This window comes from Callithrix jacchus, chromosome 13 (genome assembly GCF_049354715.1).
Source record: "Callithrix jacchus isolate 240 chromosome 13, calJac240_pri, whole genome shotgun sequence".
In the NCBI taxonomy this organism is placed as follows: Eukaryota; Metazoa; Chordata; class Mammalia; order Primates; family Cebidae; genus Callithrix; species Callithrix jacchus.
This window is the reverse complement of record NC_133514.1, coordinates 122,057,775-122,082,945: the sequence shown is the minus strand read 5'-3', so window position 1 is coordinate 122,082,945 and position 25,171 is coordinate 122,057,775. Positions and strand designations below refer to the sequence as shown.

The 25,171-nt window shown below is 52.8% G+C and overlaps 1 long non-coding RNA gene across 1 annotated transcript; it reads right to left on the bottom strand.

Annotated features, from left to right (window-relative positions):
• Positions 1-6,394: 6,394 nt before the first annotated feature.
• On the bottom strand, positions 6,395-21,324 carry LOC144579089 (uncharacterized). The gene is made up of 2 exons (XR_013525974.1): positions 21,227-21,324; positions 6,395-7,139 (listed from the first exon to the last, which is right to left on the bottom strand). It is a non-coding gene; the product is annotated as an uncharacterized LOC144579089 (long non-coding RNA).
• Between the last annotated feature and the right edge of the window lie 3,847 nt (positions 21,325-25,171).

The following is a 25,171-nucleotide window of genomic DNA, read 5'->3' as shown; positions in this document are numbered from 1 at the left end:
GTCTGTTTTCCCATTCAACACCCAAGTGTTTGTGGAACCCCTGGCAGAACTGGGCACTGGGCTGGGTCCTGATGCTCCTCTGACACCAGTCACTGATGGCTGCATCTCACAGGTGAGCTCAGCGCGGGCCAGACCTACAGCCCACGGCTCTCCATGGCCTCTGGGTGCTCTGGTGGCTGTAGCTGCCAGGGGCCCCTGTGTGCTTCCTGAGAACGAGTCACCCCTAAGAAGCCCCAAAGCCCCCACAGACCAGCTTATGGGAAAGTAGGCGCCTCCCGGTCATTTCTGCCTCAGGACACGGGTGTGTCTTGCAGGTGTGAACTGATTTGGTTCCTTATTAATCCTAAATCTTCAGGACCAGATAATGCCCAGCTCCTGAAGGAGCGGTTTCCACCCCGAGATGCTGGCGGGAGCGCCTGGGCTGGCTGGGGAGGGGCTGCCGCACATGGTGACCTCATTGATGGGCTGGGTCATTTAATTTTTACCTAATTTCACAGTGACAGACTTCCAAAAATAACTTCATCACCGGTCTCAGGGAATAATTCTTCTCAGTTAAGACAGTTTGCTAATGTGCTAGTACTTGTTTGCTAGAAAAACCACAGGGGACAGGCATCAGGGGAGGAGACGGGGTGGCCTGGGGCCAGCTGGGACCCTGCAGTTTATCCCTAAGTATCTCTCGGGGGCTGACCGAGGTGGGCATAGGCTGAGCCTCCAGCCCCAAGCCCCTCTTGGGCTCCTCACCAGAGTGTGACCTGGTCTCTGGGGTCTCACTCAGCCGTTTTTGTCTGTGCCTCCTTCTTGGGGGGAGGGCGAGGGGTGCTGTCCCCAGCTGTGGAGTTGGGAGCTTCCTTATTAGATCTGGCGACCTCTCCCGGGTGGCCACGGGCAGCTGCAGGTGGATCCAGTACGGGCGCCACACCCATGTGCCCCTGTGGCTCATTCTTCCTGGCCCGAAAGTGCTGCCTCAGGGTCTATGCTTTGCCCAGGGCCTTGGCAGTCTGTCCTGGGACCAGGGTCGGGCTCTTGTGCACCCAGCAATGAGGCAGTGCACACCCCATCCCGTGGGGTGCCCCCCCCGCACCCACATGCCTCAGGAGGGCTCAATGCACCGCCCAGGGGCAGCTTCAGGGCACCCCCACCCCAAGACCCAGGCTTCCATGGGCTCAAGCCAGCAGTGAGGGAGGGGTCCTCACAGTCAGGTCCGAGGGTCTGAGAGTGAGTGGGGAAAGCGGTGTGGGGACCCAGCCAAAGCTGTGAGGCCATGGCAGGCTGCAGCCAAAAACCACACCGTCCTACCAAGGGGTGCCTCAGCGGGGGCAGGATGGGGCCTGCTGCCCTCCACAGAGTGTGGCCTCAGGGACAAGAGTGTAGCTTTGTGTGACACACATGTAACAACCCGTGTGTGTGTGGCAGTTGTCCATGTGAGAACCATGTGGATGTGTGACAGACGTGTGTGTAACCGGGTGTGACTACCATGTCTGACAATCATGCCTGATAACATGTGATGACCATGTGTGACAGCCAGGAGTGGCAACTGTGTGGCAGCCAAGTGGCAGCTGTGTGAAAAACCATGTGGCAGGCATGTGAGTGGCAGTATGTGGCAGCCGTGACAGCCATGTGGCAGGTATGTGAGTGGCAGTGTGTGGCAGCCATGTGACAGACATGTGAGTGGCAGCCCTGTGACAGCTGTGTGACAAACCATGTGACAGGCATGTAAGTGGCAGCCATGTGATAGCTGTGTGACAGCCGTGTGGCAGGCATGGAAGTGGCAGCATATGGCAGCTGTGTGGTAGCCGTGTGGCAGGTACGTGAGTGGCAGTCATGTGGCCCATGTGACAGCTGTGTGGCAGTGTGTGGCAGACATGTGAATGGGAGCGTGTGGCAGCCATGTGAGTGGCAGTGGGACCTGAGGCCGCTGCGGCTTTTGCTGCTGCCTCCACACAGCCTCGAGGCACTGGCTCTGCTCAGTAACACAATCGGTGAACTCTGGATTCATGACCTGGAGTACCTGGTCCCTAGCTTCTCTTTCTCTGCTCACCCCAGGCTGGGCCCTCCATGCTGCGCTGTGGTTTCACTGAAGGGTCAGTGAACCTTTCCCGATCTGCCACGCAGCCAAGCCGACGAGAGCATCCTCAGGAAAATTTCACATTAGTGAGAAACAGCAAATGACACATTGTTCACACCATTCGCTGCCTTAATGTCCTTTAATTCAGTGTGAAATGGGCCCATTACCCAATTCTGGAAGAAAAACAATGAGCTGCAGTAACTCAAATGTCTCATTCCCACACCGTCCATGTTTGGAAAACCAGCTTTGAAGAAGTTTATTAACAATCATCACAGCATACAAGAAAGGGAAGAGCGCCTGTGCAGAGCTGGGGTGCTGTCCCCACCCAGAGCAGTGCCCCCAAAGGGCAGAGAAGGCGTGGGGGAGGTGGGCAGCCATTCCACAGAGAACAGACGTGCTGGGCCTCGGCTGTAGGGTCCCCACTGCCAGGTCTCATGCCACGACAGCTGCTCCAGGGCCCCCACAGTGCTTCCTCTTAGGAGGAAACTTGGGGGCCGCCAGATACCCTGTCAGCAAGGACACCCCAAAATGCCACCAAGTCCCTGAGCAGATTCTGAACAGTGTGGCATCGTGAGGATTAACGCTTCCATGTCAGGGCGCGGTATGTTTTGATGTTTCTTATTTTTCTCTACATCCGTTTGCCTAGACGGGTCTTAGACATACATCTGCATAAAAAGCAATGTTCCAATTATAAAAATAATGCATGGAGAAATGGACAATTGGACAGGACAATAAAAAAATAACTGATCCCACCACCAGAAGCAGCCGCCAGACACTCTGCAGCACGTGTGCCCCTCTCGTCTTCGCCTGGCGCCTGCAGTTATGTGGTCGCCAAATTCACTGTGGCAAATTCACTTTGTTCAGCAATGCTGGTTGCCACCCTGCTGCAGCAGCGCAGCTCAGCACCAGGGAGGTGGGCGCCAGCAGAGCACGCAGGCCAGCTGGGAGCCCCAGACACAGGCTAGAGCAGCTGTACCAGGAGCTGGGGACACAGCGCTCACTGAACTCTTCCTAACAGCCCTCTTTTCTCCCTCGCCATGGGAAATCTGCTCCAGACAGAGTGGTGAGCAAGAGGGCAAGGGGGGGAATTGGGAGTTTGTGCTGTGGGCAGGGACAGCTGGGCACAGGGCTCCAGAGTGAGGCCACGTCTTTGCTGAATGGTGGTTCCTTCACTGACATCAAGAATCCAGAGAAATAAAGTTATGATTCTTCTTTGATTCCACTAGAAGCTAACACTGAACACTTCCCAGCACACACACCATTTAAAGACTTTTTTGTTTTGTTTTTCTTAAGACAGAGTCTCACTCTGTCACCCAGGCTGGAGTGCAGTGGTGCAATTTCAGCTCACTGCTGCCCTGACCTCCCAGGCTCAAGCAATCCTCCCACCTCAGCCTCCTGAGTAGCTGAGACTACAGGTGCCCTCCATCATGCCTGGCTAATTTTTTCTATTTTCTGTAGAGATGGCATCTCACTATGTTGCCTAGGCTGATCTTGAACTCCTGGGCTCAAGCCATCCTACCACCTCTGCCTCCCAAATTGTTAGGATTACAGGCGTGCACCACCGTGCCTGGATATAAGCATTTTGGTAGAAATTGCATGATTCCTCACCCTGAGGATGGGTCTTAATTTACTTACATTTCCCTATTGTCAGACATTATTTTGATATTAAATTTCCATGTTATTTCACGAATACTTACAAAGAACATCATTTTGCATTTGATATTAAATTTCCATGTTATTTCACAAATACTTGCAAAGAACATCATTTTGCATAGTAAATTCATTTTCTCTGGGAAGACTTCCTGACCCTAATCTGTTTATATGTGAAATTACACTACTAAAACATAAATGTATTTTCATTGTAAAAAAAACCACACAGACGCATGTAGAGTAAAAGCTCATGCCCCTCCTTCCCCTTCACCTTTCAAAATCAAATCCACTCCCCACAGGTAACCACTTTGAAGGTGACTTATTTACCCAGAAGTTTTATATATGTACATATACATCTTTAAAATTAAACCTTTTGAGATTAGTAGATTAACATACAGTTGCAAGAAACAATACAAAGGGATCTCCTGTGCCCTTTGCTCAGTTTTTGCCAGTGGTGGCCTCTTGCAAAACCACAATCTTACCACCAGGACTGACGCTGACTCACGCAGGCATTGAGCCCTCCCGCCACTCCCACCATGCTCTGTAAAACCCTGGTCACACGCCCTAACCTGCTCTCATCTCTATAAGTTTGTCCTTTCAAGAATGCCTTGCAAATGGAATGACAGAGTCTGATTGTTTTTTGAGACTGGCTTTCTTCACGCAGTGTAATTCCCGGGAGAGTCACCGAAGCTCTGTGTGTGCTACTGCAGTCTCCCACAGCATGGAAGTGCCACCGTCAAACCATCACCTGTGGAAGGGTCTCTGGGATGATTCTTACAGTTTTTGGTTGTAATAACGTTGTTATGAGATTTGCGTCCAGGATTTTATGTGAATATATTTTCCATTTCTCTGGGATAAATGCCTGAGACCACAATTGCTGGGTCACATGGGAGTGATACGTTTGGTTGTATCGGAAACGGCCAGCTGTTTTCTAGAGCTGCTATTTCACATTCCCAGCAAGGCATGGGAGGTCATCTCTCTGCAGCTGTGGGCATTCCGTGTTGCCAGTGTTGTCTGTTTATTGCAGCCACTGTGATAGAGGTGCAGGGCATCGTGGTTTTAATTTGCATTTCCCTAGAGGCTGATGGTGCCGGGCATCTTTTCACATGCTCTGCCTTCCGTGAGTTCTCCGCAGTGAAAGGTCTGGACACATATCTGCTGCATTGATAACTGGACATGTTTTAAAGGTGTGTTTACTGTTGATTTGGAGAGTTCTTTACACATTCTAGACTTCGGTCCTTTAGTGAATATGTGGTTTGCAAATATTTTCTCCCATTCTGTAGTTTTACTCTTCATGCTCTTAAAAAGTATTTTGCAGAGCAGTTTTTAATTTTGATGAGGTCCAATACATCAAGTTCACCTTTTAGGATTATGCCTTTTGGGTCAAGTGTAAGAATGCTTTGCCTTCCCCTGTATCCCAATGACTTTCCCCATTTCTTCTAGAACTCTTACAGTTTTATGTGTACATTTAAGTCTGTGATCCACTTTGAGTTGGTGTGTGTAGGAGCTGGGAGGTTCAGGATAAGATTCTCCATCCTCCCCCGACCCCACCCCACCCCAACTGCACCAATGTCTTTCGTTGAAAATACTTCAGATGTAGATTTGTTTGTGGATATTCTTTATCAAGTTGAGGATCTACTTCTCATTTTCTGGGAGTTTTTATTCTGAGCAGATGTTGGATTTGTCAAAGGCTTTTCTGCATCAGTTAATATGACCGTGCATCTCTTCTGTTCATACGGTGGGGTAGAGTGACTGTGGATGTCGAACCAGACTCGCCTGGATTAAATCTCACTTGGAGCAGCAACTCTATTCATTGCCGAATTCAGTTTGCTAACGTTTTGCTGAGAGTTCTGCATCCAAATTCATGAAAGATACTGGCCTGTAGTTTTCTTTTTTCTTTTTAAACTTATTTATTTAGTTATTTATTATTATTATTTTTTAAATTTTTTTATTGGATTTTAGGTTTTGGGGTACATGAGCAGAGCATGCAAGACAGTTGTGTAGGAACACACATGGCAGTGTGCTTTTCTTTCCTTCTCCCCTTCACCCACATTTGGCATTTCTCCCCAGGCTATTTTATTATTATTATTGAGACAGAGTCTCGCCCTGTCCCCAGACTGGAGTGCAATGGAATGATCTCGGCTCACTGCAACCTCCACCTCCCGAGTTCAAACAATTCTCCTGCCTCAGCCTCCTGACTAGCTGGGATTACAGGCACCTGCCACCATGCCCAGCTAATTTTGGTATTTTTAGTAGAGACAGGGTTTCACCACATTGGCCAGGCTGGTCTCAAACTCCTGACCTTGTGATCCGCCCGCCTGGGCCTCCCAAAGTGCTGGATTACAGGCAGGAGCCACCGAGCATGGCCTATTTTTTTATTTTTGATGCAGAGTCTCTCGCTCTATTGCCCAGACTGATCTGCAATGGCATGACCTCAGCTCAGTGCAACCTCTGCCTCCCAGGTTCCAGTGATTCTTGTGCCTCAGCCTCCTGAGTAGCTGGCACTACAGGCATGCACCATCATGCCGGCATAACTTTTGTATTTTTAGTGGAGACAAGTTTTTGCCATGTGGCCAGGCTGGTCTTGAACTCCGGGCCTCAGGTGATCTGCCCACCTTGGCCTCCCAAAGTGATGGGATTACAGGCAGGAGCCACCAGGCCCGGTCTACAGTTTTCTAGTTTTCTTTTTTTGTACTGTCTTTGTTTAATGTGGTCACCAGGCAATCCTGACCTCATGCAGTGAGTGAGGAAGGGTTCCCTTCTCTTCTTTGAATGTTTGGTAGAATGAATTCTTCTTTAAGTATTTGGTACAATTTTCCAGCAAAACCACCAGGCCGGGAGATTTTTCAGGAATTTTTGAGAATTAATTCGATTTTGTAACATATTATTAATAAGACTGTGAGATCTTTTATCTCTTCTCATCTAAGCACTGGATGCTATAAATCTCCCCCCAAACTGTTCTGACTGTGTCTCACATATGCTGCTCTGTTGTAATTTCACTTTCATTCAGTTCTATGTGTTTTAATTTCCCTTTGAGACTTCCTCTTTGACCCAGAGGTCACTTTAAGGCATGTTACTTAATTTCTGAATATCTGGAGATTTTCCTGTTGTCTTTCTGCTTCCTGAATCTGTAGGTTTATGTCTTTTGCCAAATCTGGGAGGTTTTAGGGCATTCTTTCTTCAAATACTGTTTCAGCCCCACTCTTTCTTCTCTCTTTCTGGGGCCTGATGATACAAATATTGATACTTTTGTTATAGTCACACAACTCCCTGAAACTCTCTGTCCCTGTTTTTCAGTCTTTCTTCTCCCTGCTGTTGATCTTGGGTAATTTCTATGGGTCTGTCCTCAGGTTGAGCTCAGGTTGAAGCTGCAGTGAGCTATGATCACACCATCACACTCTAGCCCAGGTGACAGAGTGAGACCCTGTATAAAAAAACAAAACAAAATAAAAACCTAGAAGTAAATATATACACAATCTCTGGATGATGAGGACTGTCCAACCTTAGAAACATCACTCAGGGTCTTCTTAAAAACAAAAACAAACCAGATTTTAGAGCCAAACAACACTAAAAAATCAGTTGTGGTCTTGTATACTAGCAATGAAAAATCTGAGAAGGAAATTAGGAAGACAATTTACTACAGCATCAAAAAGAGTAAAATATCTAGGAAGAAATTTAGCCAAAGAGGTGTAAGAATTGTATGCTGAGAATTATAAAACATTGCTGAAAGAAATTAAAGACCTAAAGAAATAAGAAGACATCCCATGTTCATGGATCAGAAGACTTAACATGGTTAAGGTGGCAACACTCCCAAACTGATCTATAAGATTCAGTACAATTCCTATCAAAATCCTAGCTGATTTTTTTGCAGAAATGGACAAGCTGATCCTAAAATTCATATGGAATTGCAAGGGACCAAAATAAGTGAAAAAATATTAAAAAAGAACAAAGTTGGAGTTCTCACACTGTTTGTTAAAACTTACTACAAAGCTACAGTAAGCAAAATAGTGTGGTATTGGCATATAAGGAGAGACATATTGATCAGTGAAATACAATTGAGATTCTAGAAATAAACCTATACATCTGTGGTCAGCTGACTTTTGGGGAGAATGCTAGGACCATTCAATGGAGAAAGCATAATCTCTTCAACAGATGGCGCTGGGACAACTGGATTCCACATACAAGAGAATAAACATCAAAATGTCCATGATACAATAAATCAAAAATCACCAAGAACCAAGAAAACCAAAACATAAATGAAAAAAGACAACTAACAGACACCAACATCAAGATGAATCAGATACTGCTTTATATGACTAACATTTTACAGTAGTCTTCACCAATCAATTACGGGTTTTCCTGAAACAAAGGAAAGAATAGAAAATCTTAGCAAAGAAAGATATAAAAAAGAAAAAAATTAAATTATGTAACTGAAACATCTAACAACAGTTTTTAAAACATCGACTACATGGGGAGAACAGTGAAGGGGAGATGATGCTGGATGGAATTCCTAAGTAGAAAACACTTAGAAATTTCTTCCTAGGTATTTTCTCCTTTTTGATGCTATAGTAAATTGTCTTCCTAATTTCCTTTTCAGATTTTTCATTGCTAGTATACAAGAACACGACTGATTTTTGAGTATTGTTTGACTCTAAGTCTTGTTTGTTTTTTTTTTTGAGAAGAGTCTGACTGATGAGAAGTTTTGTTTTTGAGAAGAGCCTTCTAAGGTTGGTCAGCCCTCCTCATCCAGAGATTGTATATATATTTACTTCTAGGGTTTTGTTTTGTTTTGTTATAAAGGGTCTCACTCTGTCACCTGGGCTAGAGTGTGATGCTGTGATCACAGTTCACTGCAGCTTCAACCTGAGCTCAACTGATCCTCCCACCTCAGCATCCCAAGTAGCTGCAATGACAGGCATATGCCAGCACACCTGGCTAATTTTTGTTTGTTTGTTTGTTTGTTTAGAGACAGTGTCTTGCTGTGTTGCCCAAGCTGGTCTCAAACTTCTGAGGTGATCTTTTCACCTTAGCCTCCCAAAGGGCTGGGATTATAGGCATGAGCCCCTGCACCCGGCTAGCTTGTTTCTTAAGTTTTGATTTCTACATTTACTGCCTTTACTCACCAGGACCCCACATTAGTATTTGATATGAGATGGGACCAAAGTGGAGTTTGCCTGCCCTGCGGAGCTCCGGTTCTGTGGCAGGCACCCACAGCTGTCCCCTCCAGGACCCGGCTGATGCTCCCCAAGCTCCCCACTCATCAGAACTTCTCCCGAATCATCGGGTCCACTTTGTCCACCCTCTTTTCTTTCTTTTCCAAGGCTTCCTTTTCAACTTTCTCTTTTTGTCCCTTTAGACTATTTTCAAGTCCTCCCCACCTCTGTTAAATCAGATTCTGCCTTTGCACATGAGAAGCCCAGTTGGGTGCTGGCACCGGTTCTGACAGATGCTCCCTCAGGCTTTCATCCTCACCGGCCTTTCCACCCAGGCCGAGTGTGATGGGTGGGAGGCTCTGCAAGGCTGGCTGTGTGGACGGTGCTAAGACCAGAACCCACAGCCGGGTACCGATGGGCACTGCCCAACAGCCCCACACCCCATGAGCCCGGAAAGCTGGAGCCTCACGATAGGGGAGGAGGAGATTTAAAACTGGCAACAATGAAAGAGATGCAGATGGCAGCCATGGGCATTTGGTCACATTCTTGTGTTTTCTGGATGAGGTGACCACACCTCTTAGTCTCAGCAGGACGCCTGGGCTGCACCATCGGAAAGAATGTCTTGAAGGCACGTGGACACCCGCCTTCCTGGGAGCAAGGCTTAGAATGGAAGGCTGCACAAGCAACAGGTGCGATGGGTGCCCATCAGTGAGTGGAGTGGAGTGCCCGTCAGTGAGTGGAGTGCCTGTCAGTGAGTGGAGTGTCCATCAGTGAGTGGAGTGCCCATCAGTGAGTGGAGTGGAGTGCCCGTCAGTGAGAGGAGTGAAGTGCCCTTCATTGAGTGGAGTGCCCGTCGGTGAGCGGAGTGCCCGTCAGTGAGTGGAGTGGGTCAGTGAGTGGAGTGCCCATCAGTGAGTGGAGTGGGTCAGTGAGTGGAGTGCCCGTCAGTGAGTGGAGTGGGTCAGTGAGTGGAGTGCCCGTCAGTGAGAGGAGTGGAGTGCCCGTCAGTGAGTGGAGTGCCCCTCAGTGAGTGGATTGGGTCAGTGAGTGGAGTGCCCATCAGTGAGTGGAGTGGGTCAGTGAGTGGAGTGGGTCAGTGAGTGGAGTGCCCGTCAGTGAGTGGAGTGGGTCAGTGAGTGGAGTGCCCGTCAGTGAGAGGAGTGGAGTGCCCGTCAGTGAGTGGAGTGCCCGTCAGTGAGTGGAGTGTCCGTCAGTGAGTGGAGTGGGTCAGTGAGTGGAGTGCCCATCAGTGAGTGGAGTGGGTCAGTGAGTGGAGTGCCCGTCAGTGAGTGGAGTGTCCGTCAGTGAGTGGAGTGGGTCAGTGAGTGGAGTGCCCATCAGTGAGAGGAGTGCCCATCAGTGAGTGGAGTGCCCATCAGTGAGAGGAGTGCCCATCAGTGAGTGGAGTGCCCATCAGTGAGAGGAGTGTCCATCAGTGAGTGGAGTGCCCGTCAGTGAGTGGAGTGGGTCAGTGAGTGGAGTGCCCATCAGTGAGAGGAGTGGGTCAGTGAGTGGAGTGCCCATCAGTGAGTGGAGTGCAGTGCCGGTCAGTGAGTGGAGTGCCCATCAGTGAGTGGAGTGTCCATCAGTGAGTGGAGTGGGTCAGTGAGTGGAGTGCCCATCAGTGAGAGGAGTGGGTCAGTGAGTGGAGTGCCCGTCAGTGAGTGGAGTGGGTCAGTGAATGGAGTGCCCATCAGTGAGTGGAGTGCCCATCAGTGAGTGGAGTGGGTCAGTGAGTGGAGTGCCCATCAGTGAGTGGAGTGGGTCAGTGAGTGGAGTGCCCATCAGTGAATGGAGTGGGTCAGTGAGTGGAGTGCCCATCAGTGAGAGGAGTGGGTCAGTGAGTGGAGTGCCCATCAGTGAGTGGGGTGCCCATCAGTGAGTGGAGTGGGTCAGTGAGTGGAGTGCCCGTCAGTGAGTGGAGTGCCCATCAGTGAGTGGAGTGGGTCAGTGAGTGGAGTGCCCATCAGTAAGAGGAGTGGGTCAGTGAGTGGAGTGCCCGTCAGTGAGTGGAGTGGGTCAGTGAGTGGAGTGTCCATCAGTGAGTGGAGTGCCCGTCAGTGAATGGAGTGGGTCAGTGAGTGGAGTGCCCATCAGTGAGAGGAGTGGGTCAGTGAGTGGAGTGACCATCAGTGAGTGGAGTGGAGTGCCGGTCAGTGAGTGGAGTGTCCATCAGTGAGTGGAGTGCCCATCAGTGAGTGGAGTGGGAGTGCCGGTCAGTGAGTGGAGTGTCCATCAGTGAGTGGAGTGGGTCAGTGAGTGGAGTGCCCATCAGTGAGAGGAATGGGTCAGTGAGTGGGAGTGCCCATCAGTGAGAGGAGTGCCCGTCAGTGAGAGGAGTGTCCATCAATGAGTGGAGTGCCCGTCAGTGAGTGGAGTGGGAGTGCCGGTCAGTGAGTGGAGTGTCCATCAGTGAGTGGAGTGCCATCAGTGAGAGGAGTGGGTCAGTGAGTGGAGTGCCCGTCAGTGAGTGGAGTGCCCATCAGTGAGTAGAGTGCCCATCAGTGAGTGGAGTGCCCATCAGCGAGTGGAGTGCCCATCAGTGAGTGGAGTGGAGTGCCGGTCAGTGAGTGGAGTGTCCATCAGTGAGTGGAGTGCCCGTCAGTGAGTGGAGTGGGTCAGTGAGTGGAGTGCCCATCAGTAAGAGGAGTGGGTCAGTGAGTGGAGTGCCCATCAGTGAGTGGAGTGCCCGTCAGTGAGTGGAGTGGAGTGCCCGTCAGTGAGTGGAGTGCCTGTCAGTGAGTGGAGTGCCCGTCGGTGAGTGGAGTGGAGTGCCCGTCGGTGAGTGGAGTGGAGTGCCCGTCAGTGAGTGGAGTGTCCGTCAGTGAGGCCCAGCTGCTTCTCACAGCTATACTCTGGGGCTGCGGCTGAGGTGGGGGCTTCACAGCTGCAGTTGCTTCTTGGGCGTGTGCTGGGCAGGAGGAAAGACGGGAGGAGGGGCCGTCCCGGAGGCGAGATCACTGAGAAGGGAGAATTTGTGAGCCGGGCCTCAGGTGTAGGACATGTGTGGTCTTGAGCTCCTCACTAAGTAATACCAGTTTCTCATCTGTAAAATGGAGTGACCGCACCAGCGCAGAAGAGCTCTAGAACTCTCGGTGGGGGGATGTGTCACAGCAGTCTGTGCTGCTGAGATGGTCACTGAGCACTTGCTTCTCCTGTGAGGACGCTGGGCACTTGGCATTTGAGTGGAGCAGAACGGCTCATCTTCAGTGTCCGGGGCAGGTGCCAAGTGAGGAGGGTGAGGTCTGCACATGGCACCCAACACCTGCAGGCTCAGGCGGCTCCTCTCTCCTGGGGGTCGTCACTTTCACGCAAAAACGTCAGAGGACACGAGATCCCAGTACCCCTGACCCACCCACTCGGAAACCCAGTCCATCTTCATGTGCGGCCCCAAGGTGCAGACAGACGCAGGCAGGCTGAGGTGGGTGCTGACCCTTGCTGGCGAGAGAGCTTCCCCCTTGGCAGAGGTCTCTCTGCAGCCCAAGGCTTCAGGCTGTTTCTAACATTTACACAGGAAGAAATATGAAGAAGTTTGCCCCTGTGGAAATCGGAGACCCTACACAGACCCCAGATCCATGAGTAAGGGCGGAAGGAGAAGCTCTGAAAGCCCCCATTGACTCCTTTTCTCTTTCTGGCCTTAAGTCAATGCAGAGTTTTGAGAACTGCCCTTGGACTCAAAAGGAAATAATGTTATTTTCTTCTTGATTAATTTTGCCTGGGAGGTTCTGAAGCCCCTAGTTCTAGTTTTATTTGAGAAAGGGTCACCACTACAGTCTAAAAAAGGAAGTTTCATGCATTAAAAAGGAGAGAAAGAGGCCAATTCATCAGCAAATCAAAACACTTCAAGGAAGGGTCAGAGAATCCACCTGCGGACGCTTCCTCCTAGCAACTATTAATTTTACCAGTGTTTTTCTGAAAACCGTCATTTGAGAGATAAAAGACGACCTCTGATTCTGAAACACTTTCTTCTCGAGACTGGGCTGAAGTTAAGGGAAGCATTTGAAGGCTCCTAGAATGATTTCCATCACTCAGGGGCTCCAGCAACGACTGAGCCCATGCAGAGCATGGCTGAAGAAACACCCGTGAGACCATCCACCACGAACACTTGGGGGCTTGAGGATTGTCCCAAGCCCTGACCCCCGACACCGTGGCCCTGCCTGAGACCACATAGCAGCTTCTGTGTGAGCTTTGTGGGCAGGACGCCTGGCTCTCGGCCCCTTGGAACAAGGATCCCTGAGTCCCACTGGGCATGATTGAGACCTGCTGTCCTGCACCGTGGCAGGGGGAGGAAGACCCCAGGCATAAAGCTGTCCTAGAGACAGGCTCCTGCTACCTGTGTGGGTTCACATCTCAGCTGCCTCCTTCCTCTGTCACACTAACGTCCAGAAGCTCTGTGTGAACAGACTAAGCTCAGACCTGGCTGGGTCAATCCCCGGCCACTCCCTGGGGCCTTCACTCTAGCCTCCTGCCACTTCCGTGTTTTCCCGGCTTTGCCCTGTCCCCTAGGCGTGTGAGTGCATGTGTGTGTACATGTGTGTGTGTCTGCCTGTGTGTGTGCATGAGTACATGTATGTGTGCATGTGAGTGCACGTGTGTGTGCCTGTATCTGCACGTGTGCATATGTGGGTGTGCCCATGTATTGTGTGTGTGCGTGAATGCATGTGTGTGCATATGCCCATGTACTGTGTGTGTGAATGCTTGTGTGCATGTGTGCATGTGCGTGTGTGGTCATGCGTGCATGTGTTCATGTATTATGCACGTGTGTGCATGAGTGCATGTATTGTGCATGTGTGTGAGTGCACGTGTGTGCGTGTGTGTGTATTGTGCATGCGTGTGTGAGTGCACGTGTGTGCGTGGATGTGGGTGTGGGTGTGCATCTGCGTACATTTCCTCCTCCCCAACTAGACTCTAGATTTTAGCGGGTGGAGACATTCTTCTAGCTCTAACTCAGCACAGAATCCAGCTCACACTCAACTCAGAAATGTCTGCTAATTTAACTTCCTTCGGCCCTGCAACCACACATGATGGATGTGGCCATCAGATGAAGAGGCTGAGGCCCTGCAGGGTGCCAGGCGGCACATGGCACCAGGACCACAGTGAAGACCTGGGAGAAGCAAACGTCAGAGCTGTGACAAATGGGAACAGGACACCAGTAAGATCACCACTGAGAAACAGGTGACAGAAGACGGGAAAAGGGAATGGAGAAAAGCGTTCGACCTTAGCCAGATGGTATCAAGTGCAGCGATTCTAGAAACTCGACTGTAGCCTCCCGCGAGAGTGCGGCTCATGGGGCCCAGGTCTGGAGAAAGCTCTGCAGGTTCGCAGCATGACCAGGCCCTTCTCTCAACCCTCCCGCCGCGGGCATGCTTCCTAATGGCTGTGTATCACTTTCACAGCAAAAAGCCACTTACTTGGAAAGCCCCGGAGAGGTTGAAGTGCTGAAACGGTGCGGGGAGGTAGAGAAGGTGAAGGATGCATCTGGCACAGCTTTTCTGAGGGACGAGCTGCTGTCAGTGTTAGAGCCTTCATGTTGCTAATTTTTGACTCTGTGCAAAGTTTCTCCAAAGATTTATCTACAAATATGTCCGTGATGGTGGCATTTGGAACATCGACAAATTGGAAACAACCTACATGGCCAATAACAGGAGGGCACCGTAAATGCAAACACAGGGATGCTTCTGATAGCACGAGATCAAACAGCCCAAACCTGCATGAGTGTTTCCCCGTGTGTGTGCATGCGTGTGCGCGCCCGAGTGTGTGCACGCATGTGTGTGTGCATGCACGTGCGTGTGTGTGGTCATTTTGTGAATAAACATTGACACTATCCTAACGTATTAGTAGCTATTGCCTCTGCATGGTGGGTGGCAATCTTACAAAGATTTTTTTAGAGTGATTATACTTTTTAATATATATTTCTAAGCCTTCTGTGATAAATGTGCACTGCTTTTAGAATGCAAGGAAAAGCAATAAAAGGCATTTTCAGCTGCATTTGTTGTACCTGGAAACCTGACAGAGGCCTCCCCTTGTTCCCGTGGGGCTCATTGTTGGCCTCTTTTGATGCCACATTCCCTTTGGTGTGAAATGATTTCTTCAGAGGGTGGCAAACGAGGTTCACATCAAAGAGCATCAGCCCAGACTTGACTGAACTGCCCAGAATCTGGGAAGCAGCGGTGCGCCAGCAGCTCTGGGGCTGGGGTGAGTTTCTGCACCTTGGCTCAGGACTGGCCACGGGTGCACCTGAGCAACCATGGGAGCGCCCCTCACAGCCACAGCCTGTCAGGGGAAGGATCTGGACATCTGACAAGCACTGCCTCCAGCCAGGAGTGCCACGAGTGCAGCCTGGGTGCCAAGTCCCCCCGGAGCCTGGTGCAGCACCAGCCCAGCAGGAGCTCAGCACACCCTGTGACTCCCTGTGCACGCCCCATGCAGTGACCAGTGGGTGCTGGTGGGCAGAGTCCAGAAGCAAGGTCAGGGTCCAGCAGCTATGGTTGGTGCCTTCTGGCCTGGGCAAGAAGAACACCCTCTCATATGCCCTCTTCTCGTGGGATTTGGGAAACAGAGGTCACGCAGGCCTGTGGTGAAGGCAGCCAGCTTAGGCGTGGGGTTGGGCAGCGCCTTTCCATGGGACCTGGGTGCAGAGAACAGCACAGACCCCTGGTGTGGTGGGGGCTCTGGCCACCCCATTATCGCATTACCGGCTCGGGAGGCCTTCGGTGCCAGGCAACGCTTTTCAAAGGAACAAGATTCCGGTGCTGAGGAATGACTCGCCACCAGCAAAGGTCGGGCCTGCTGCAGGCTGGAGCTCCCTGAAGGGAACACAGCAGCGGCACGGCCAGGCCTAAGATTCTGACCCACCGGCACCAACCCTGGAGAAACCAACGCAGAAGCCTCAGCATGACCCCTAGGCCACCGCAGCGAGGACAAACTCGGAGGCAGCTCAGTCCAGCCAGGACTGGGGCCTGCGGCTGGGAAACGCAGGAGGGCCCCGTCTGAGCTGTGAGGGCTCCTGGACAGGAGGGCAGGGTCCCCGCCGGGGCAGGGTGGGACAGAATGGCTCCTCCGTCAACCCCGCAGAAGCCTCAGACCACAGGCCATGAGGATCTTGGCCGGCATGCAGTCGGACCCCCGGAGTCCAGGCCCCTGGCCAGACCCCAGCCCTTGCACCCGTTCCTAGCCGCAGTTTTCTTCACCCTAGAATGCTTCCGTTTCTAACTTGGCAAGCATGAAAAAAACCAATGATACAGATTTCCTGTCTTCCCTCTTCTGAAAGATGTCTTTTCTTTTGGCAGAAAACAAGGGAAAACTAAATCAGAGAAATTTGTTCACAGTCAGAAACCATCATCTTGAAGAGGCCGTGAACCTCTGAGAAGAGACGGAGGCGGAGGCTGAGGGGCTGGCCCTGCCCTGCCACGGCAGAGGTGATCCGGCAACCTCATAAGCCTTTTCTTTTCCAGTCTTGCTCTGTCACCCAGGCTGGAGTGCAGTGGCACAGTCCCGGCTCACTGCAACCTCCACCTCCCAGGTTCAAGTGATTCTCTTGTCTCAGCCTCCGAGTAGCTGGAATTTCATGCGCCCACCACCACGCCCTCTAATTTTCATGTTTTTAGTAGAGACTGGGTTTCACCATGTTGGCCAGACTGGTCTCAAACTCCTGACCGCAGGTGATCTGCCTGCCTTGGCCTCCCAAAGTGCTGGGATTACAGGCATGAGCCACGCACCTGGTCAAGGGTTAACTATTAATGCATTTTATTTCACCAAAGCATTGTCCCTCCATTGCATGAATGGCTAAGATTGTAAATAAAATATACGGTTATAAAAATTGTCATCTAGCTTTTTTTCCTGTTAATCTGCTGCACACAAAGACATCCTTTCCAAAAGAACAGAAAAAAAAAGAAGCCGGGAACCCTCCTCCCGGCTGTAACAGATGCACACTGGAGCAACTGTAGGCTCAGAATCTGTTTGCTGCCAGGTTGGGGGTGGCTGAGGGTATGCACACAGGTGTCACTGCAGGGGAGGGGTGTCCTTGGGGTGTGAGCCTGAGCTGGAGATGGGAGCCAGCCAGGTGCCTGCTTAGCCCTGGAGGAAGAAGGCACAGCCAGGCCTACCCCACTAGTGCCGACGCTACAGGGGCCGGGCCGGGACAGGTGGCCAGCCAGGCTCTCCAGACCAGAGTGGCACGGCTAGAATGGCCAACCTTCCCCGCAGCTGCTCCAGGGTCTCCAGACACCACTCCATGAGCCACACTCACCTGGTCTCCTAGGTACTTTTTGAACATTTCTAAACCTCAGAGAAAAGTAGAAAATAGACTTCCACATCTGCAGGTCTTTCCATGAGTTTTAAACCCTCGTGAGTAAAACATTTTATACTGTGACCAGGACCACACAAAACAAACTGCACAATGACAGAAACGCTCATGTTTTCTGCATGTTCCATCTCACTACAAAAACGCAAGTCACATCCACGAATCATCATTTCCAAAACTTCTCAAAGGTGAGAGTCACAGAGGACATGTGCTAAAATCAGTTCCAGGCCCACCCCGACCCACCCCATGGAACCCACAGCTGCGTGGCTTCCCATTAACCAGGTGATGAATGTGAGGGCAATGAACCCCTCCACGTGAGGGCAGAGACATGGGTGAGAGCACCGGCTGGGGGCACAGGAGCCCTCTGTGCCCTGCACCCGGGAGCCGAGCTAGGACCACACGGCTTCTGCCACCGCGTTAACCCCAGGCAAGAATACACTTGTCTCTTCCAGCTGGAATTTAGTAAAAATGGCTGCCAAGTCCAGATCAGCCTGCAGGTTTCGGAAGCTCCACTGGGTCCCATAATTCTAGCCTTTGATTTCATGTGCTCACTACCCACATCTAATCCAAGATTTCAACTCCATCGCTTAACTCTCTGAGAATGTTAATGATATCCAGAAGGCCATTAAACTCAGGGAACCTCCTCGGAGGGCTGCCAGGCCCAGCGTGCTCGTCCCTCCTTCCCGGGGCCTGGGTGAAGGTGGGCGGTGCAGGGCAGGTGTGGCCATGGTGCAGGCCCCGGCCGAGGGAACCCTGTGGGGACGGAGGACTTGCTGGACCAGGAGACGCCAGGGTCCGCTTAGGGGAGGAGGACACGGCCTTCACAGGGTCCAGGGCCCTTTCCCTCTGGCACCTCTCACAGTCTCAGCTTCCTTAACTGACTAAAGCAACATAAAGGTCTTCCGCACTATTTCTACATTACATTTTAATTAGTCTTTTTCTACACACAATCAAACTAAAACAGTGCATGCTTTCTTTCTGAGGGACTGTATTGCTGATTTTGATACAGATCAGGGCATCATTCGGTCCAACGCCATCACCTGACATGGGGGCATCAGAGACCAGCAGTTAAAGCCCTGCCCAGCGTCTCTTGGGTGCCCAGGACGTCCGCACAGCTGTCTGCAGAGGGAGGCCGCCTGTTAGTTCACAGTGCCCCAACACACGGAGCTCCTCTCGGCCAGACGTCAGCGGCTGCCTGGCATGCTCTTCCGTCACAGGAAGAGGACTTGATAAGATTCCTATAAGCAATTCCACGAGTCTGGGTGAACTCCTGGTCACCTCTAGGGACCCATTTTGACTTAAAATTTGCTTCGGGTTCTCCTTGCCATGGTTCCCCAGTGTCCCTACAAACCAGCCTGCGGGTGAGCGGAGCCTGCAGGTGCCCACCAGAGACGCCAGGCCCACTGCAAGTACAGGCACCAGCCCACCTCCCGTCTGCTCAGCGCCGCTCGCCCGGGGAAGGAACTGCTAAGGCTCCTGCAGGAAAGCTGCGGCTGCGAAGGAGCCAGGCTGTCTTTCCCCGACACCAGCAAGGACCCCACGTGCCTCCCACACAGGAAGGGCAGAGGCACGTGTTGTCAGAGGAAGGTTCTGATTCAGCGGTCTAGGGGGCTGAGATCCTGCTCCCCAAGCCTGCAGCCACAGGGCCTTCCCTGAGGAAGGGGGTCTTAAACACCGTTGGTCCACATCTGCCCTCGCTGGGCTCCTCCCCACAGGCAGGGTTACCTGAGGGCAGCCCGCGTTCTCATCTCAGCGACCTCACTGGCCACAAGGGCCCCATGGCTCCTTTCCTCACCACCAGGAACACCCCTGGGCCAAACATTAGCCCTAAGATGTCCCCATTCCACAAGAAATCACCTGTCAGTGGACAGGCGCGCAGTACCCAGGCACAGGTGGCCGTCCTGTAGGCCTGCCTCCCCTCCCGGCCCCCAGAGCTCATGTCTGTCAGCACAGCCCCATCTGCTCCCTTCACTTCCGCCCACATGCCCGCCAGGGCTGCAGCAGCGCCTCCCACGGCAAGCAGCCCTCTGCTCTGCTCGCTGCCCTCCAGGGGCCTGCCTGAGACCCACTTCTCCGGGAAAAGCAGCGCCCTGAACCATCAGACAAAAGAGCAACAAAGCTGCCAGGTGCCTGGATCCTCCCGAGACACTCAGAACCCAGGCACCTGCTTTTGACCAGGGCAAACCCACAAGGCTATCATTCCGACCAGCCTGTTCCTACCAGCAGGACCGGTGAGTGGCGGCACATGCACCTGTGACTAGCCCCAGCCGCCCGCCGGGCAGAGACAGGATCGCAGCTCGGCCATTGCACCCCACATGCTTTCCCGGCGCCTGGCACAGGCAGGGCTCAGCCAGGCACTGAGCAGGGAAAGCTGAGCAGCCTTCTGCCCGTGGCAGCCAAGAACTCACTTCCCTCCTTTTCTTCTCATGTTACAAAAACACCCAATTTTCCCTTAAATTATCGAAATCTCAAGATTTAAAACATGCTTTTGCAAAGCGAAATATAACCATTGGCACTGGCCTTGGAAAGACCTGGAAGTTGTTTTCGTCGCCTCTTCCCGGGGAAGACGCACACACAGCAGCCCTTCACGGCATGGGACGGCCAAGGGGACCTCATCCCTATAATGTGCCACTATGGCCCCCAAATTACCGACTGAGAGAGCCTGGCAGTCCCATCCCACGGACTGACTAGGAATCGCTAAGGAAGAGAACCTTTGAAGGCCAACCGTGTGCCCTGCACACCCCAGAGAACAGGGATGGGGCAAGAGGGTCCCTTCTTCCGCTGACCCGCTCGGGGTCCCAGGAAGCCCCCCTGGGCTCTCAGCCGAATGAATCGCGCTGCCCTGGCGTGTGGAACAACCTCTGCACTTAATCACTCCCAGATCTCCCAACCGGGTCAAAATCCATTATTTACAACATTCCCGGCGCTGCGCTCACACTCGCCTTGAGCACAGGAGGCCGGGAAGGGGGGACCCAGGAGGCTCCCGGGGGAAAAAGACTTCCTGGAATGCTCCAGGCAAGTGGAATTGCTCCCCGCTCCTTCGGAGGAGGTGACAGAGGGGTCGCACGGTCCCTGCTGTGTAGGAAGACCCCGGGAGCCAGGCACGTGGACGGGGGCTCCACCTGCCACCCCGAAATCCCAGGAACACAAAGAACGCAAGGACGCCCCAGGGTCTCAGGGACTCGCGGGTTTGGGGAAACGTTCGGGGCGCCAGGCGCCCAGGTCACCTGCCCGACGCTCCCTCTGTACACCCGAACCCGAGAGCCACGCAGCGCGGACACCCCTCGTCCCCAGGGGCCACCGTCCGGACCCCGGCCGCGCTTGGCGGGAAAGACTGGCGGTAGGAGCCGCGCACAGGGTCCCGGAGTTTGCGGCTGCGGGAGCGGGGTCTTCTCTCCCTCAGTTCTGGCCGCGCCCCGGCCGGTCGGAGAAGGCAGAGGTGGGAGCGCGGCCCCGTGTGGACCCGTGTGTGCGCGCACCGGGGGGGTGCGAGTGGGAGAGGGGGGCTCATCTCCCGGGAGAAGGGGGACCGGGAAGGGCACGAGCGCGCCGAGCCTTCGCCCACCTCCCGCCCGCTCTCCGCGCGAGCCGGTGCGCCCCCAACCGAGCCGGGTTTTCCCCAGATTCCCCCTCGCAGGGCGCGGACGCCGTTCGCCCTTCCTCGCCTTCCGCTCACCCGGGCTCCCGCGGGACCAGCACGGACAGACGGGGCAACGCGCCGCGGGGCGCGGCCGCGAGACCTCCATCCACGCGCGCGGTGCGGCCAGACCCGCCAGCGCCTCCGGCCGGGCGCCAGCCCCAGTCCCAGACTCCGGACGCTGAGCGCGTGGGGGCGGCACCAGCCCCGCCCCGCCCCGGAGCCTCCCCCGCCCCCTTGGCCCGAAGAGGGGGTTCCAAGGTCCCCCTTGGAGCCTCCGGCCCCCGCGCGCGACGCGCAACCCGAAAAGAAACTGCGCGGCATCATCCGACAGGAGCCTGCTCCCCCAGGGCCCGCTTCGGACCCGGCTCCCCCGCTGCGGACCCCCCACCCCGGCCCCGCGGCGCGCGCAACTTTACCTGCGGTCCAGACTCCGCGAGCTGCCGACTCCTCTCACCCGGCCGGCCGCCTCCCCGCGGCGGAGCGCGGCGTCTCTGGACCCGGTATCCCGGACTCCGGCACCGCCCCGCGCACCGCCCCCGGCCGGCCTTCGGTGGCGCGGCGCCTCTCGCGTCATCTGCGGGTCCCCAGGGCGAGCGGACCCCCGGCCAGGGCTTGGAGCCAGGGCCACTTCCACTTGAAGGGAGAGTGGAGCCCACCCGGCTGCTCTTGGGGCGCACAGGCTGGGCCCCCACACTGCACACCAGGCCCACCAGAGCACACCCTGGCAGGACCACGTGCGCTGACACTCACACAGATAGGTGCACACTCACATCGACAATCATGCAACTCTCACACACTGCCATACTCAATCACACACAGGTGCACACTGATTCTCACACACTCATAACCCCATTCATTCACACTCACACGCATGCATATACCCATAAGCACATTCATCTAGGCACACATGGACACACACACAGGTGCACGCTCACATCGGCAATTCATGCAACTCACACACTGCCACAGTCACAACAGTCACACTCATCAGCAATCCATGCATCTCACTGCCACACGAATAATCACACACAGGTGCACACTGACTCACATACACACTCAGCCCCACTCATTCACACTCACATGCATGCACGCTCATAACCGCATTCATCCAGGCACACGTGGACACTCATACACCCACAGGTGCACGCTTACACAAACACACTGGTTCATTCTAGAGGCGCAGGCTGCCTCCTGCCTGCTGTGACCACTCCCAAGCAGCCTTTGGGGTACAGTGGAAGAGCTGAGGAACCCTGCCCAAGACTCTGAAGGAAGGGGCTGCAGGTTTCCAGTCAGCTCCGAGGCGCTTCTCATGGAGCAGATTCCCTGGAGCTGGCAGCTGGGGACTCCTGATGCTTCTGTGCCATGGAACCTGTGGATGCTTCTCATTTGCATCCTCAAGAAGGAAGTATTCCTCTCCAGCTCCAGCCAGAGCACCAGGCCTTGGAAGGGAGGCATAGCGGTTGCTCTTTTTGGGGGCAGCTGCTGATTAGCAGAGGCCTTTGAGGCTAAGCAGATCTGCCCCTGGGGACATAGCTCTGGGGGCCCCGTGGACATTTGATGCTGCAGGAGGCAGAATCAGCTAGGACCCCTTTATCACAGAGCCCCTGTTAAATGCACTCGTTAGAAATAAGTAAACAAGACAACTCAGATCACTGTCTGTGCCTGTCACACAGGGGTTGCCCTGTAGCTGGTGGAATGGACTTGGGGGTTGAAGGGTTTCTTGGGCTGGGCATCCTCTGACCTTGGTCTGTTCATCTTGGCCTGCTTCAGCCTTGGCAGCCTCTTTCACACCCTGTACCTTGACCCAGTCTCTGGACACACACATAATCACACTCACACAGGTGTGTGGCTGTGGAGTGCAGCCAGCCCATCACTCCCTTTTGCAGACTCTATACCTCTACTGATCCAACCAAAATGTTCACCAGCCTTTCCTGGGACCACGCCACATTTCAGACTGCACTGACTTTTTAGTCAACTGAAAGCTCTAGGTCTGCACAGTTTTTATTTTCCCTGATCCATGATTTCCAGTCACTTGATTCTTTAAAAATCTAGGTTTTGTAAATGACATTTTATTCCAGTAGTTTTTATTAGGTTAAACTTTTTCATGAGCCAGATGTTTCAGAATCTTAATTCTGTTACCCGGCTTATTAACGCCCGCCCTGCTGATTCATTTCCCATTTTGTTTGGAAGGGTGTTGGCGGAGACTTAACCAAATGCCTTTCGGAAATCAAAATACAACGAATCAGGCATCCGAGCTAGTAACTCTGCCAATATCACAAAAAAGACAACAAAGAATGTGCTCTGTTTAATAAGCGTTTTCAGCGTCAGACTCTATTCAGCGATTTGGGGGGCGAGTGCAGCATGAGCCTGTCGGGCCGTGTCTCTCGGGTGCGGGCGGGCCCTGTGTGTGTTTCCTCCTCCCCGTGAGCCTGTGAACCGGCCCCGGGTCTCAGACGTTGACACTGTTGCTTTCTCCAGTTTTTCACTGACATAAAACACTTCGCCACAAACGTCTTCACAGACAAGTCTTGACCCACTCTCTTGACTGTGGCGATGTTGCTGAATCCCGACCAATGTATCCTTAGTGGGAAATCCTTGGTGTGAACGTTGCCTCAACCTGGAATTGAAATTTTATTTCTTTAAGGAAATAGGCTGGGCACAGTGGCTCATTCTTGTAATCCCAGCATTTTGAGAGGCTGAGGCAGGAGGATCGTTTGAGGCCAGGATTTTAAGACGAACCTGGGCAACGTAGCAAAACCCTGTCTCTACAAAAAAAAAAAAATGAAAAATTGGCTGAGAGTGGTGGCACATTCCTGTAATATTAAGTACTTGGGAGGCTGAGATGGGAGGATTGCTTAAGCCCCAGGAGTTGGGAGATACAGTGAGCCGTGATCACACCACTGCACACCAGTCAGGGTGACAGAGAGAGACTGTCTCAAAAAAAAAGAAGGAAGGAAGAAAAGAAAAGGAGCATCCCGTTTGTGCGTCTCCGGCTTGTCTGTCTTAGACACTAGCCTCTGGGGCAGGGGCCCTTCCTATCTGTGTCCTTGGCCCTTGGCGTGGGCTGGGCTCCGAAGCATGTCGTTGGCGAGCATTCGCTGAAAGCGGTAATAGGAAGTGAATGGTAATGTCATAAACTTAGATGTCAAACTACTTTCTCTACTAGTGTTTTCCAAATTCGTCATCTTCTTCCGGACATTTACTATAAGTTTCATTTCTTGGCTGATTTTCAAAGTAAGATGATGTATCCCACAGCTTTTCTGAGCTAGAACGGACCCCATGCAAGTCACCGCTTCAGCTGCACAAGTCAGTGCCTTTTGGTTTATTGAGAGTGTACGGCCATTGCTACATCTGTTCTAAAGCAGCTTCACCACCCCCAGGGTACCCGTGTCCTTCAGCCCTGCCGACCTCTGCCCGCCCCGGGTTCTCCCGGCTTCTGGACACGTGTATTCTTCTGTGCCTCTGCCTGGCTCTCTACTCGCTCCCTTCTTTTCTGTTTCTTGCTCATGGGAGGCAGGGGCCCATTTCTAGCATCTGCTGCCTCCCTCTCTGCATGCCGAGGGAAGAGGCTGCTCGTGGCGGGGCTGCCGGCCCATGGGGGGCTGCTCTGAATGCTCGTCTTTGTTTCCGGTCCCCGATGGCTCTCACGTGTCTGTGTCCGGGCAGATCCCCCGGGTGCCCGCAGGGCCGTCCCTCTCCAGTGGTGCTACCCTGGCCCCTCTTCTTGGTGCCAGCCGGCTCTGGCAGCAAACACTTCACCACACCGGGAACACAGGCTCTCTCTGGGGCTTTCTGGGCCTCCTCCTCTGTTCACTTTAATCTGAACCCTGAATTCCCGAAGTGCACATTTCCTGTTATTCTATTTTCTCTTCTTAACTTGAGCTCTGATAGGAAGCTGTCCACTGAAACACGGACACATTCACACCGAGTCCCGTCTGCCGGGCATATTCTTGGCAAGGGAGGCGATTCTGCTCTGCAATCTCAGACCCGTGTGTGCTTCAGAGGATACGACCGCCTTCCACTCAGCTAATACATGTGCTCCTGAAATTTGTGTAAATTAAAATGTTGGAAGTGGATTCAAATGTCCACATGACTCCTGTGAGCGCTGATGAACTGGCTCTCCGTGTCAGATTCCTTTGTAATGTAAGCAGCTGGGCTCTTCATGCGCTGTCGGCAAGGGAGGAGTTTGCTACGCTCAGCTCTCTTAGCCCAGGGACATCTGGGCAGCGACCCGCACCTTCTGTGACCACTTCCTTCTCTCTTCCTGAAGGCAAACTGCATGTGGTTGACGCCGTGCGGTTTTTGTATTTGTGAACGTTCATAATCAGTGTTCTTAATGGACGACTTACATAACACTTCCC